Source organism: Fukomys damarensis, unplaced genomic scaffold (genome assembly GCF_012274545.1).
Source record: "Fukomys damarensis isolate Sample0158 unplaced genomic scaffold, DMR_v1.0_HiC HiC_scaffold_33, whole genome shotgun sequence".
In the NCBI taxonomy this organism is placed as follows: Eukaryota; Metazoa; Chordata; class Mammalia; order Rodentia; family Bathyergidae; genus Fukomys; species Fukomys damarensis.
The window spans coordinates 8647582-8657190 of NW_022900945.1; the positions used below are offsets into that span (position 1 = coordinate 8647582).

The 9609-nt window shown below is 35.7% G+C and overlaps 1 long non-coding RNA gene across 1 annotated transcript; it reads left to right on the forward strand.

Annotated features, from left to right (window-relative positions):
- The first annotated feature begins 12 nt into the window (after positions 1 to 12).
- On the forward strand, positions 13 to 9408 carry LOC104848922. Its single transcript, XR_776599.2, has 5 exons — positions 13 to 130; positions 1704 to 1804; positions 6559 to 6748; positions 7687 to 7823; positions 9331 to 9408. It is a non-coding gene; the product is annotated as an uncharacterized LOC104848922 (long non-coding RNA).
- The last annotated feature ends 201 nt before the right edge of the window (positions 9409 to 9609 follow it).

Here is a 9609-nt window from a genome sequence, read left to right on the forward strand (position 1 = left end):
CTGTGCAACAGATTTTAGCTCTGAGTACAGCACATGATGAGTCCCTTGAGCCCTTTTAATGAGTCCTCAGCTTTGTGAGCAGTCTCAGGACACTGGAAATGCTGCCTAACCACCTGACGGCGTCTGGCGGGTAGGAGATCCAAAACCAAAATTACAGTGCCCTTGAGGTGCACGGCACTCTCTAAAGCAAAATAAATACTGCATCCCCACTTTCCCCACCATAAGAAGGGTAGAACAGATGCACTAAGAGCTCACTATTGTCTTTTCAAACATTATTAATGCCTTTAGCGAAGAGTCCTACAATAAGTCACAAGAAGAGAAGCTTGAGATTTCTCCTAACCTTCTTTAGTCAGTTTGCGTGCTGTGGCTGAACACATTTTTCTAAATATTTTAACAGATTGTTTGCCCATATTGGCTTTGACTCATATTTTACGTCTCTGTCTTTTCCATCTTCACATATATTTGTAGGAAATTCAGATAGACTGCTAACTGGTTTTTCTTTTTTGTCAGAAAGTCAATGGCTTCTCTAGTCAAACAGGCACAAGGAGTTCCTGTGTGTGGTTACACAGCTGGTGAATACGAATCACAATGCTTCAAGATATAGTTCAGTAAAGCTGAAGAAAGGTTTTAGAAGTTTTCACCACAAAGAAATGATATCTGAGGATATAGATATGTTTAATCTGATTTAAATATTACCCAGTGTGTCTATGTATTGAATCATTACATGCTACCTCATTGCTATGGATAATTTTATCTTTCAGTTAAAAAGTAGATAAATAAAATTTAAAAAGTGAATTCAGCTACTGCTTCTTTTCAAAAAAATTTTTTTTTTTTTTTTAGTTTCTCCACCGTCTTTGTGGGTCAACACTATAGTCTTTTTTCAGGCTCAGTTTAAATTTCACCATCTCTGTGAAGCCATCTTGCAGTTCAAATTACTTGTATTAATTTTATGTATTGATTTTGTGCCACATAAGATACAAGATTTTTTTCTTATAGAATTACAGTACCTGTAAGGTTCTTACAGTATATTGAGCTAGTCTGTGCCAAAATATAATAGTTCAGGTAATAGAAAGTGTATATTATTTACATAACCTATTGCATTCTCTGCAGGGATATACTAAATGCTATTATACTTGTAAAACAGAAGAGATACAATAAAAACAATAGAAATTGCTAACTTTTATTGAACACTTAATATGTGTCAATAACTCTTCAACATTCTGCTTTTATTAACATTAAATTCTGCAAACAGCTTCTGAATGAAGGCCTCATGTTCCCCTCATTTTAATGATGAAATAAGTGATGTATACAGGGTCTAAGTCGCTGTCCTAATGTAAGCTGCTCATAAGTTTAAAAAAAAGAGCTAAGCTTCAAATCAATGCTGTCTAATTTCTGAGGTTGAACTGTTGAAATCCTATGTGAAATTGGCTGAACCACTTAAATACAATGTGAAAATTATTCTCATAATAGATCAGTGATATTACAGTTGCCTGATTTGAAAATAAATAAGCAAAACAGGATACCAGTTAAAGTTGAATTTCAGGGAAATGATAAATCATTGCTCTTTTTAAGTAAATCCCAACAAATGCATAGTGTGTATTTGTACTGACATTTATGTGTGCTTTACATGGAAGTCAGATTTGGGAATCTTTTATTTTATTCAATAATTCTACTGATAGGAATAATGTTATGCATCTACACAGAAAAACAATCTGTGTGTTAGCTGACACAAGACCGGTGGAGGACTTTCCAGGAGTGGAGAGTGGGGAAGTTGCCGGGCCCATACTCAGCCCCCTGTCACGAGGTAGGTGAGCTCCATAGAGCCCTGCTGGGTTTGGAGTGCTTCTGCCAGAATTCACTTGTGGGAATTTTTGTTAACTTTTATTAATTTTATTGGTACATTTAATGTATACAATGTAATGACATTCATTGTTAAAAATTTGTACCTTTACATAATCAATCTTATCTCTTATCTTTTCCCCATCCCCTGCCCTCCCTTCAACCCCTCCCTCCCTCCCAATGGACAAAGACTTTGTTTCCATTATTTTTCACTTTCTCATATTGATTCCATTCCCTTCTTTCCTTTCTCATATTGATTCCATTCCCTTCTTTCCTTTCTCAGCTTCTAGAACCATGAGCCAACTAATGTGTTTTGATTTTCATCATAAATTACACAGTCTCAACTATTTAGCTAAGTCAACACAAAACGAACTCAGAAATGCCACCATTTTATCTCCTGTCTAAGATGACTGACATCCAGTGGCTTCTATTCTATTCTATATTGTCCTATTCTATTCTATTCCTTCTATTACCAGAAGAAAATTTATTATAGCTTCTTTGCTGATACCAGAATAATACACCTTATTAGGAAACAGATATACACTCAAAACTGAAAATGAAAAGATTTTAATGAGGTGAGATGGAATCTCAGTGTTGTTTTCATTTGCATCTCTCAAAAATCAGTCGGTGACAAATGTTGGTGGAACTGTGGGGAAAGAGGAACCTTGTTCCACTGCTGGTGGCAGTGTAGACTGGTGCAACCACTGTGGAAAGCAGTATGGAGATACCTCATAAGACTAGAATTGGCAGTTCCATTTGACCCTGCTATCCCCCTATTGGCTATCTTTCCCAAAGAATTAAAAGAATCCTACCACAATGATATATGTGCACCCATGTTCATAGCAGCACAATTTGTGATAGACAAAACTTGGAAGCAGCCCAATTGTCCACCAACAGGAGACTGTTTAAAGAAAATGTGGCATTTTTACAAAATGGAGTACTACTCAGCCATAAAGAATGAGAAACTAGAGACATTTATGGTTAAATGGATGCACATTGAGGTGATAGTCTTAAGTGAAATAAATAGGATGCACACGTGTAAATGCTGAATAGTGTCTCTAGTGTGGGGAACTGAAAGTGTAATAAGGACTAAAAGTTATAACAGACAATTTGAAATAGGAAGAAAAGGTGAAAAAAAGGAAGGGGAAATTGTAGGGGTAGGGGAAAAGAAAGATGGGAATGGAATTAACAGGAGAAAAAGTAAAAATGGAAGCAAAGTCTTTGTAGATAGGGAAGGGTGGAGAGGTTGAAAGGAGGGGTAGGGGAATGGGGAAAAATACGAACCAAGATGGATGATGTAAAGGTGTAAATTTCTAATGATGAATGCCACTACACTGCATACATTAAATATACCATTAAAGTAATTCATAAAAAAAGATATTAATGAAGACACTATTTATAAAACATTGGACATGAGTAATGTCCCAAGGAGGTTGTTAATAAGACTAACTTGTTACTAAGAATGAATTTGATGTAAAGATTATAAAAGTATGACAAAGCATACAAGAATTCATCATCACTCTAGGCCTGAAAAGTTAAAGACAAGGAATAGTTAGAAGATCCCAAAAATGTGTAACTGTAGCTGAGACGGATTTTCTTTCATGAACAACTGGAAAAGAGCAGCTATGAATCAAGCATGGTGTAACATGCTAGGTACTAGCGGGATACAGACACAGGCCTCTCAGCCTACTCAGTGTATCCACCACTGCAAGTGATTTCCATTGCCCCAACCGCCCAGAAGCCAAAGCCCCAGTCATAGACAACCTCCTTATGCAGAAGGCAGCCGGGGCAGAATACGGTGGATCTTGTAGGCAAACAGAAAATAGCCAAATATATGAATGCTCAAGATTAAGAATGACATGCTAACTTATGAAGTAAAGTCAGAGGAGAACACGGAGAGAAAACTGTATCAGAAGATGCAAGGCCAGAATTATATGCTATGAATATCTTTTTGATATTTCTGGCAAGCAATTCTACCTCTCTGAGCCCATTTTGTCTTCTGTGAGAAAGATTTCCTTGAACTCTAGAGTATCTTCAAGGTTAACAATCCATAATTACACTTATCCAAATTTCCTCTGCAAAGCATATGAAGAGAGTGACTTCAGGAAATGAAATTCAGCATTGCTATAAGCAAGCAGCATAATTATCAGATAGTAATGATCTGCTTAAAGAAAATTAAGAGGGCAGCAGGAATAGCCCTCTGTGGGGCTTGCAAATCTATAAATAGATTATTGAAAAGAGCAAAAGTGGGTATAGCAGATGATAGGAAAAGTAAAAAGAAACTGAGGAAATCCAGATGATTTAATGAATTTTTAAAAATGAACCAAATCTACTCCAATCTAATCCAAAGGATTGCAGACTGAGAAGAGAAAAGCCATGCCTGTATATTACATGTGTATGAATTTTATTTGGAAATAGTTCCAATATGGGTTAATGCAACAAACAGGTAAATGTAAGATAAAAGTTTATTAGTTCACAGTTTCACAAAGAATAAATGAGATGTTTATTTGAAAGTGCTTTGAAAGCTTTAAATTGCCTCTCAAATATCGTTGACCTTTTTGCAGAGATCAATTTATTGGTTTCTTAATGGATTTTTTTTCTACATCGAAAAGTACTTGAATGCTTCTAAACACATATTTTTGAAAGAGGAATCAAGGGTCATGTCGAAAATCTGACATGGATAAAATGCGAAGTCATTAGCAAGGTAGATTTCGTTACTCTACCAGAATTCCTGTTCCTGTCCCTTCATGTGAGAGGATGATGCCCCTTGACCTCTGAAATGGCCTTCAGACTCGCTTTGACTGGTGAGATGTAGATAGAAGACACACGTTACATTGGGGAGGAAGTTGAGAGCTGGTGCGCCTCTTTCCCTCTGTCACTATGGGCAGTGATGTGCTGTGTAGCAGATCCTTCCTCACCCGGGTCACAGAGTGATTTTGACATGAGACACAGCAGTAGTGAATCAACCCAAGATGAGATATATTTTAAAAAGAGAAATATATTTTGGGGCAGGTTTTTGCTGTAGCAAAATATAACCTGTATGAACTCACAATTTTTTTCCCCACAGAAATACATGTATTTTCTAGACAGCAAAATACATAGCTCTTGGTAACACAAATACACACAACTTAACATATACATTTTTTGCTTTGACAATCAATTCTGTAAATTAAGATACATAAAAATGGTGCAGACTAAAGGGCCTTATACAAATTAAATGTGTAGTCATGGCAGCAACTATGACCTGTGGGCCATCTGCAGCCCTACACCTGCTTTTGCAAATAGAATTTTATTGGAACACAGCTATTTGCATTCATTTATATATTACCTAAAGCTGCTTTCATATTCACATAGTCTAAAATATTATCTGGTCCTTTAGAGAAAAAGCTTGCTGACTGCATATAGATCAAAATAAACATCTCCATCGTAATATCAATGAGCTAAAGTAACAGAAAATCATCTTCATCAATGTTTTTGAACCAAAATAAGTGATTAAAATATCTCCATATTGTATGCAGTTACTTAAATATTTTGCACATAGTCTGTGTGGTTCAAAACCAGTTACTGCGTTTGTGAACTGACAGTACTGTAAGTCTGTATATTGTACTTATGTATATATCTATATAAAGGGTGGACAGCACAAGGGCCTGGGCAGAGACAAGGGGAAAAATGAGTCATTTTCTGTTTTGATAGTCAAGCCATATTTAAGGGTAAGCATTTCCAAAGGGATAAGTACATGTTAACCCTATGTCTGTCTGGTAGGTTTAGTGTAGAAAGACCTCAGCTGTTTTCTTCACTCTCAAGTAATTCTGGGTGTGAACTTGGGAGCTAAGGAATTGCTGTGTTGTTCTATATTTCAATCAGTTTATGCACTTTTTCTTGTTGAGACAAATCAGGGTTTTCTTAATTATCACGGTAGATACATTTATTTATTATTCATCTTTGCCATTATTTCTTTGATCCTTCGTTTTCATCATGCTTACATTTAATATTTTTGTTGATTTTAAAGTTCAGCAAATATTTCACAGGATGTCTGTTACAACTGGCGTTTAATGCTGTGTTCACTTTGGGTAGTGGTGATAAATTCCGTAGAGGCCATGGTCTCAAAAAGATCACAGGCTGCGGAGATGTGCATTTTCAGTGCTAACAATATCCTAACTGTATAGAGGGGAAAAAGTACAGAGAAGAGCTTAAAGAAGAGATAAAGGCAAGGCAAAGGGATGTCGTACAGTAGTAGAAATTAACTGCTATTAGAGTGGACTGAGATGAAATCTTCATAGTCAACCTCAGCCTGTGATTTGCATGCGGTGGGAACAGACAGTTGTGCTTGCACAGCACGTGTGTACTGCACAACAGATACAATTGTGTGAAGTGAATGGGGTTTAACTTTAAGCACCAAGCTCTTTGTTTACCCTGATATCACAAAATCTTGGGTGGACAGGGTATGGCGAAGTCATTGGGTAACATGAAACTTTGCAGAGAAGGCTTCTCTTCGTACTGACTTTTTTATCTCACAATTCTTGTTTCACGTAGGGTTGGAGGGAACACTGATATTTTTGTACTTGGAATAGGCTATGGGCAAATGGAATGAGAAAGACATTCATTGCATGTGTGATTGTAGAATTGTGTGATTCAAAGTCATTTCAGTATAAATTTATCAATAATCAAAGTGATATAAATATATTCCTGGAAAATATCTTCTTACCCCGAATGTGCAAGTCTCTTAGCTGCCTTTGTGACGTGAAAACACAGTGTCATGAGATGTACTGCTATGGCATTTCTGAAGCACCAGGACCACAGAAGCCTCATGAATGTGGAAAACCAGTGTATGAAACAAACAAGCAAATGAACAAATTATCTGTGGAATTTTTCCTAAAAAATCAACCAGCATGCAGACGGCAGGCATAAGGTAAGAGTTTGCCTCAGTGAAGTTAAAACAGATCTCATATCTTAACAGGACTCTGGTTGTTATTATAGTACATACAATGATAAAAAGGAAAATTGAGCTTTTTCCTCTACTTTTAATGAGATTCATACAAAATTAAATTTTTCATAACTCCTTTGTTTGAAGGATCAAACTTTCAGCAGTACTATAAACAAAAATACACCAATAATATGTGGTGTACATACTATGTATCTCAAATTTTAATAATAAAAAAACCTGCCAGTCATACCAGAGGAAAGATTGAATTTACATTGTAATTCCCTAAAGAAAATCACATCACATTATTTTAACGTTAAGAAATGATTAGTCTGGGGCTGGGAATTTAGCTCAGTGGTTCTGGCGCCTGCCTCGCAAGCAGAAGGACCTGAGTTCGATCCTTGGTGCCAAAAAAAAAAAAAAAAAAAAAAAAAAAAAAAAAAAAAAAAAAAAAAAAGAGAGAGAGAGAGAGAAATGATTAGTGATTATATATTTAAGTAGTAAAATAAAATATATATCAAGCAATTAATAAAAATATTTTTAAATTGTGATGTTTATAGTGTTTGCCAACTTTTAAAATTTGTAACATTTTTATTTCTCAATAAATATCACAATTTATAATTAATTTTAAATTCTATACTTTGTAGTGTTTCGTTTTTAAAAATGGGCTCCAAACTTCATCAGGTTGATGGTTACTAAATTTCGGATCACAATGTGTGAGTGATCAAACGGGTTGTTAGTGTTATAGTTATAAGCAAAAAACAAAATAAAAGTGTAAAGTTCTCTAGCTTTTTGGGAGAAAATAAGATGAGAAGACAGAAAGTGGTTTGGGGGTCACTAAATGCCATTTCAATAATTTGGAGAATGCTTGAGAGCTTTTATTGGATTGATGATCATGTTTGTAGCTAAGTATTCACCCTCTGCAGCCCCGATCGTGAAAGCGATGAGGATGAAGAGCCCTACGAGGAGACATTTGTCTAAAGGTGATAGGAGGGAAACGTGAAAATATGTCTAAAGTTACCAAGACATGAAGGCTCACTCCATTTGGGGGCAAAAAATAGAGGTAAATAAAAAATGAAACGGCCTTTGTAAAGGCCTAGACAGATGACAGTGAGAGTAGTAGCCACTTGTAATGAAATTTAAAGAAATTATATTGACAGACAGATATGTCCAGGTATATATACATTGGAGGAAAGAGAAGAGAAGCGTTACCAGTCCCTCTCTCTCTCTCTCTCTCTCTCTCTTTGATACTATTTCCTTAGGTCTTTTTCCTCATTTACAGATTAACTTCAAGGAAAAGCTATTAATATTCACGGTCCCCATTTCTGGGGTTATCAGTTACTTGTCAACTATTTTCAAATTGAATTTCAATTTCTTTCCTCCCCTGACTGTGCTTTTAATAACTACCAGTATTTTCAGTATTTCTAAAGATTAATAGATGTCCTCCATCTGAGATATTTGTTGTATATCTCAGCAGCATTTAAGAATCATCATTACTTCTTAAAACTTCTTTTCTCTTTAACAGTTTGTTTTTTCTCTCATTTTGATTATTTTTCAATATTTTTGTAGCTCCATACAACACATATGCAATGTCAAAGTTCCTAGTAATCAATTCAAGATTATCTTCTTTTTCTAACTTTTTAATCTTTTTTCTAGATGACATAATTTAAATTTTAATTACTGTCTAAACTAGTCAATGCTATATCACTCACAAGTGTATATGTGCATGTCTATAAATATGTATGTATGTGTGTATGTGATATATGTATATATAATTACATATATTTCAGTATTTACAAATAATTAAACAATGTTGTTTCTTGTGTTTCCTAAAAAAAATTGGATGTATCACTTACATATGTGAAAATCATGCTTCCTCTAAATGTTATCTATAGAGCAGATTCATGATCAAACAAAAATTCAGAAAAATACTTTAGTCAGAAGATGCACTAAAGACCAGAAGAAGAATAAGGACAAAACACTTGCACAAAATTATCGCAATTGTAGGGGCAGGGAATCGAAGTATTTATAGATCAACCCCTGCAAGTCATTGGTTAAGGGAAATTCCAAAGGGATGCTTCCTTCTTGAAATTTGTGGATTTCTGATATTGATATTCAGGAAGAAAGAGGAAGGAAGGAAGGAAAGAAGGAAAGAGAGAGAGAAAGAGAGGGAAGGAGGGAGGAATGAAGGAAGGAAGGAGGAAAGAAAGGTTTACTCTAGGAGTTGTTGCATATCTAGAATGTAATGCTGATTTTTGTTACTGAAAATTCAAACATTCAGTGGCATTAACTGTCTGGACAGTGGTAAGAAGAGCTAATAATCTTACACTGGTGCATATCCTTCCTCCTTCTGCTCAGAGTTAGGCCATGAAAGATACCACCTGATAAGAAGGGCAGGATAACTCTGGGGGTGCAGGTTAGTTAATCCTTGCTCTTTGGCACACTGTGTTTTCTCAGCGGAGGAAATGGACATGGCTGCAGGGCTGAGCTACTCTCACAATTCATGACAAATCTCATCTCTAAAGCTGCAGATATCTTTGCTTCTAGTCATTCAGTTATGTTCTTTCCAGGTCCCCAACCAACCAGATAATAATCTGTCATTACTCAAGAAAACGCACATTACGTATATGAAGCTGTTTTTCCTTTCACACCAAATGCATGGTCTCTCCAAATGATGTCCACTGAGGAAAAATTGCACCTACTCTATTTTAAAGTCATTGGTAATAAACATGGCAGCATTTTTAGCTATGATGAATTCATTTGTCTAACCTGCCAATTATGAGTGGGGTTACGTGTTTGTGTAAGTCACGTGTGTCCTGAAGTCTTTTTGCCACTTTCTCATGGATATA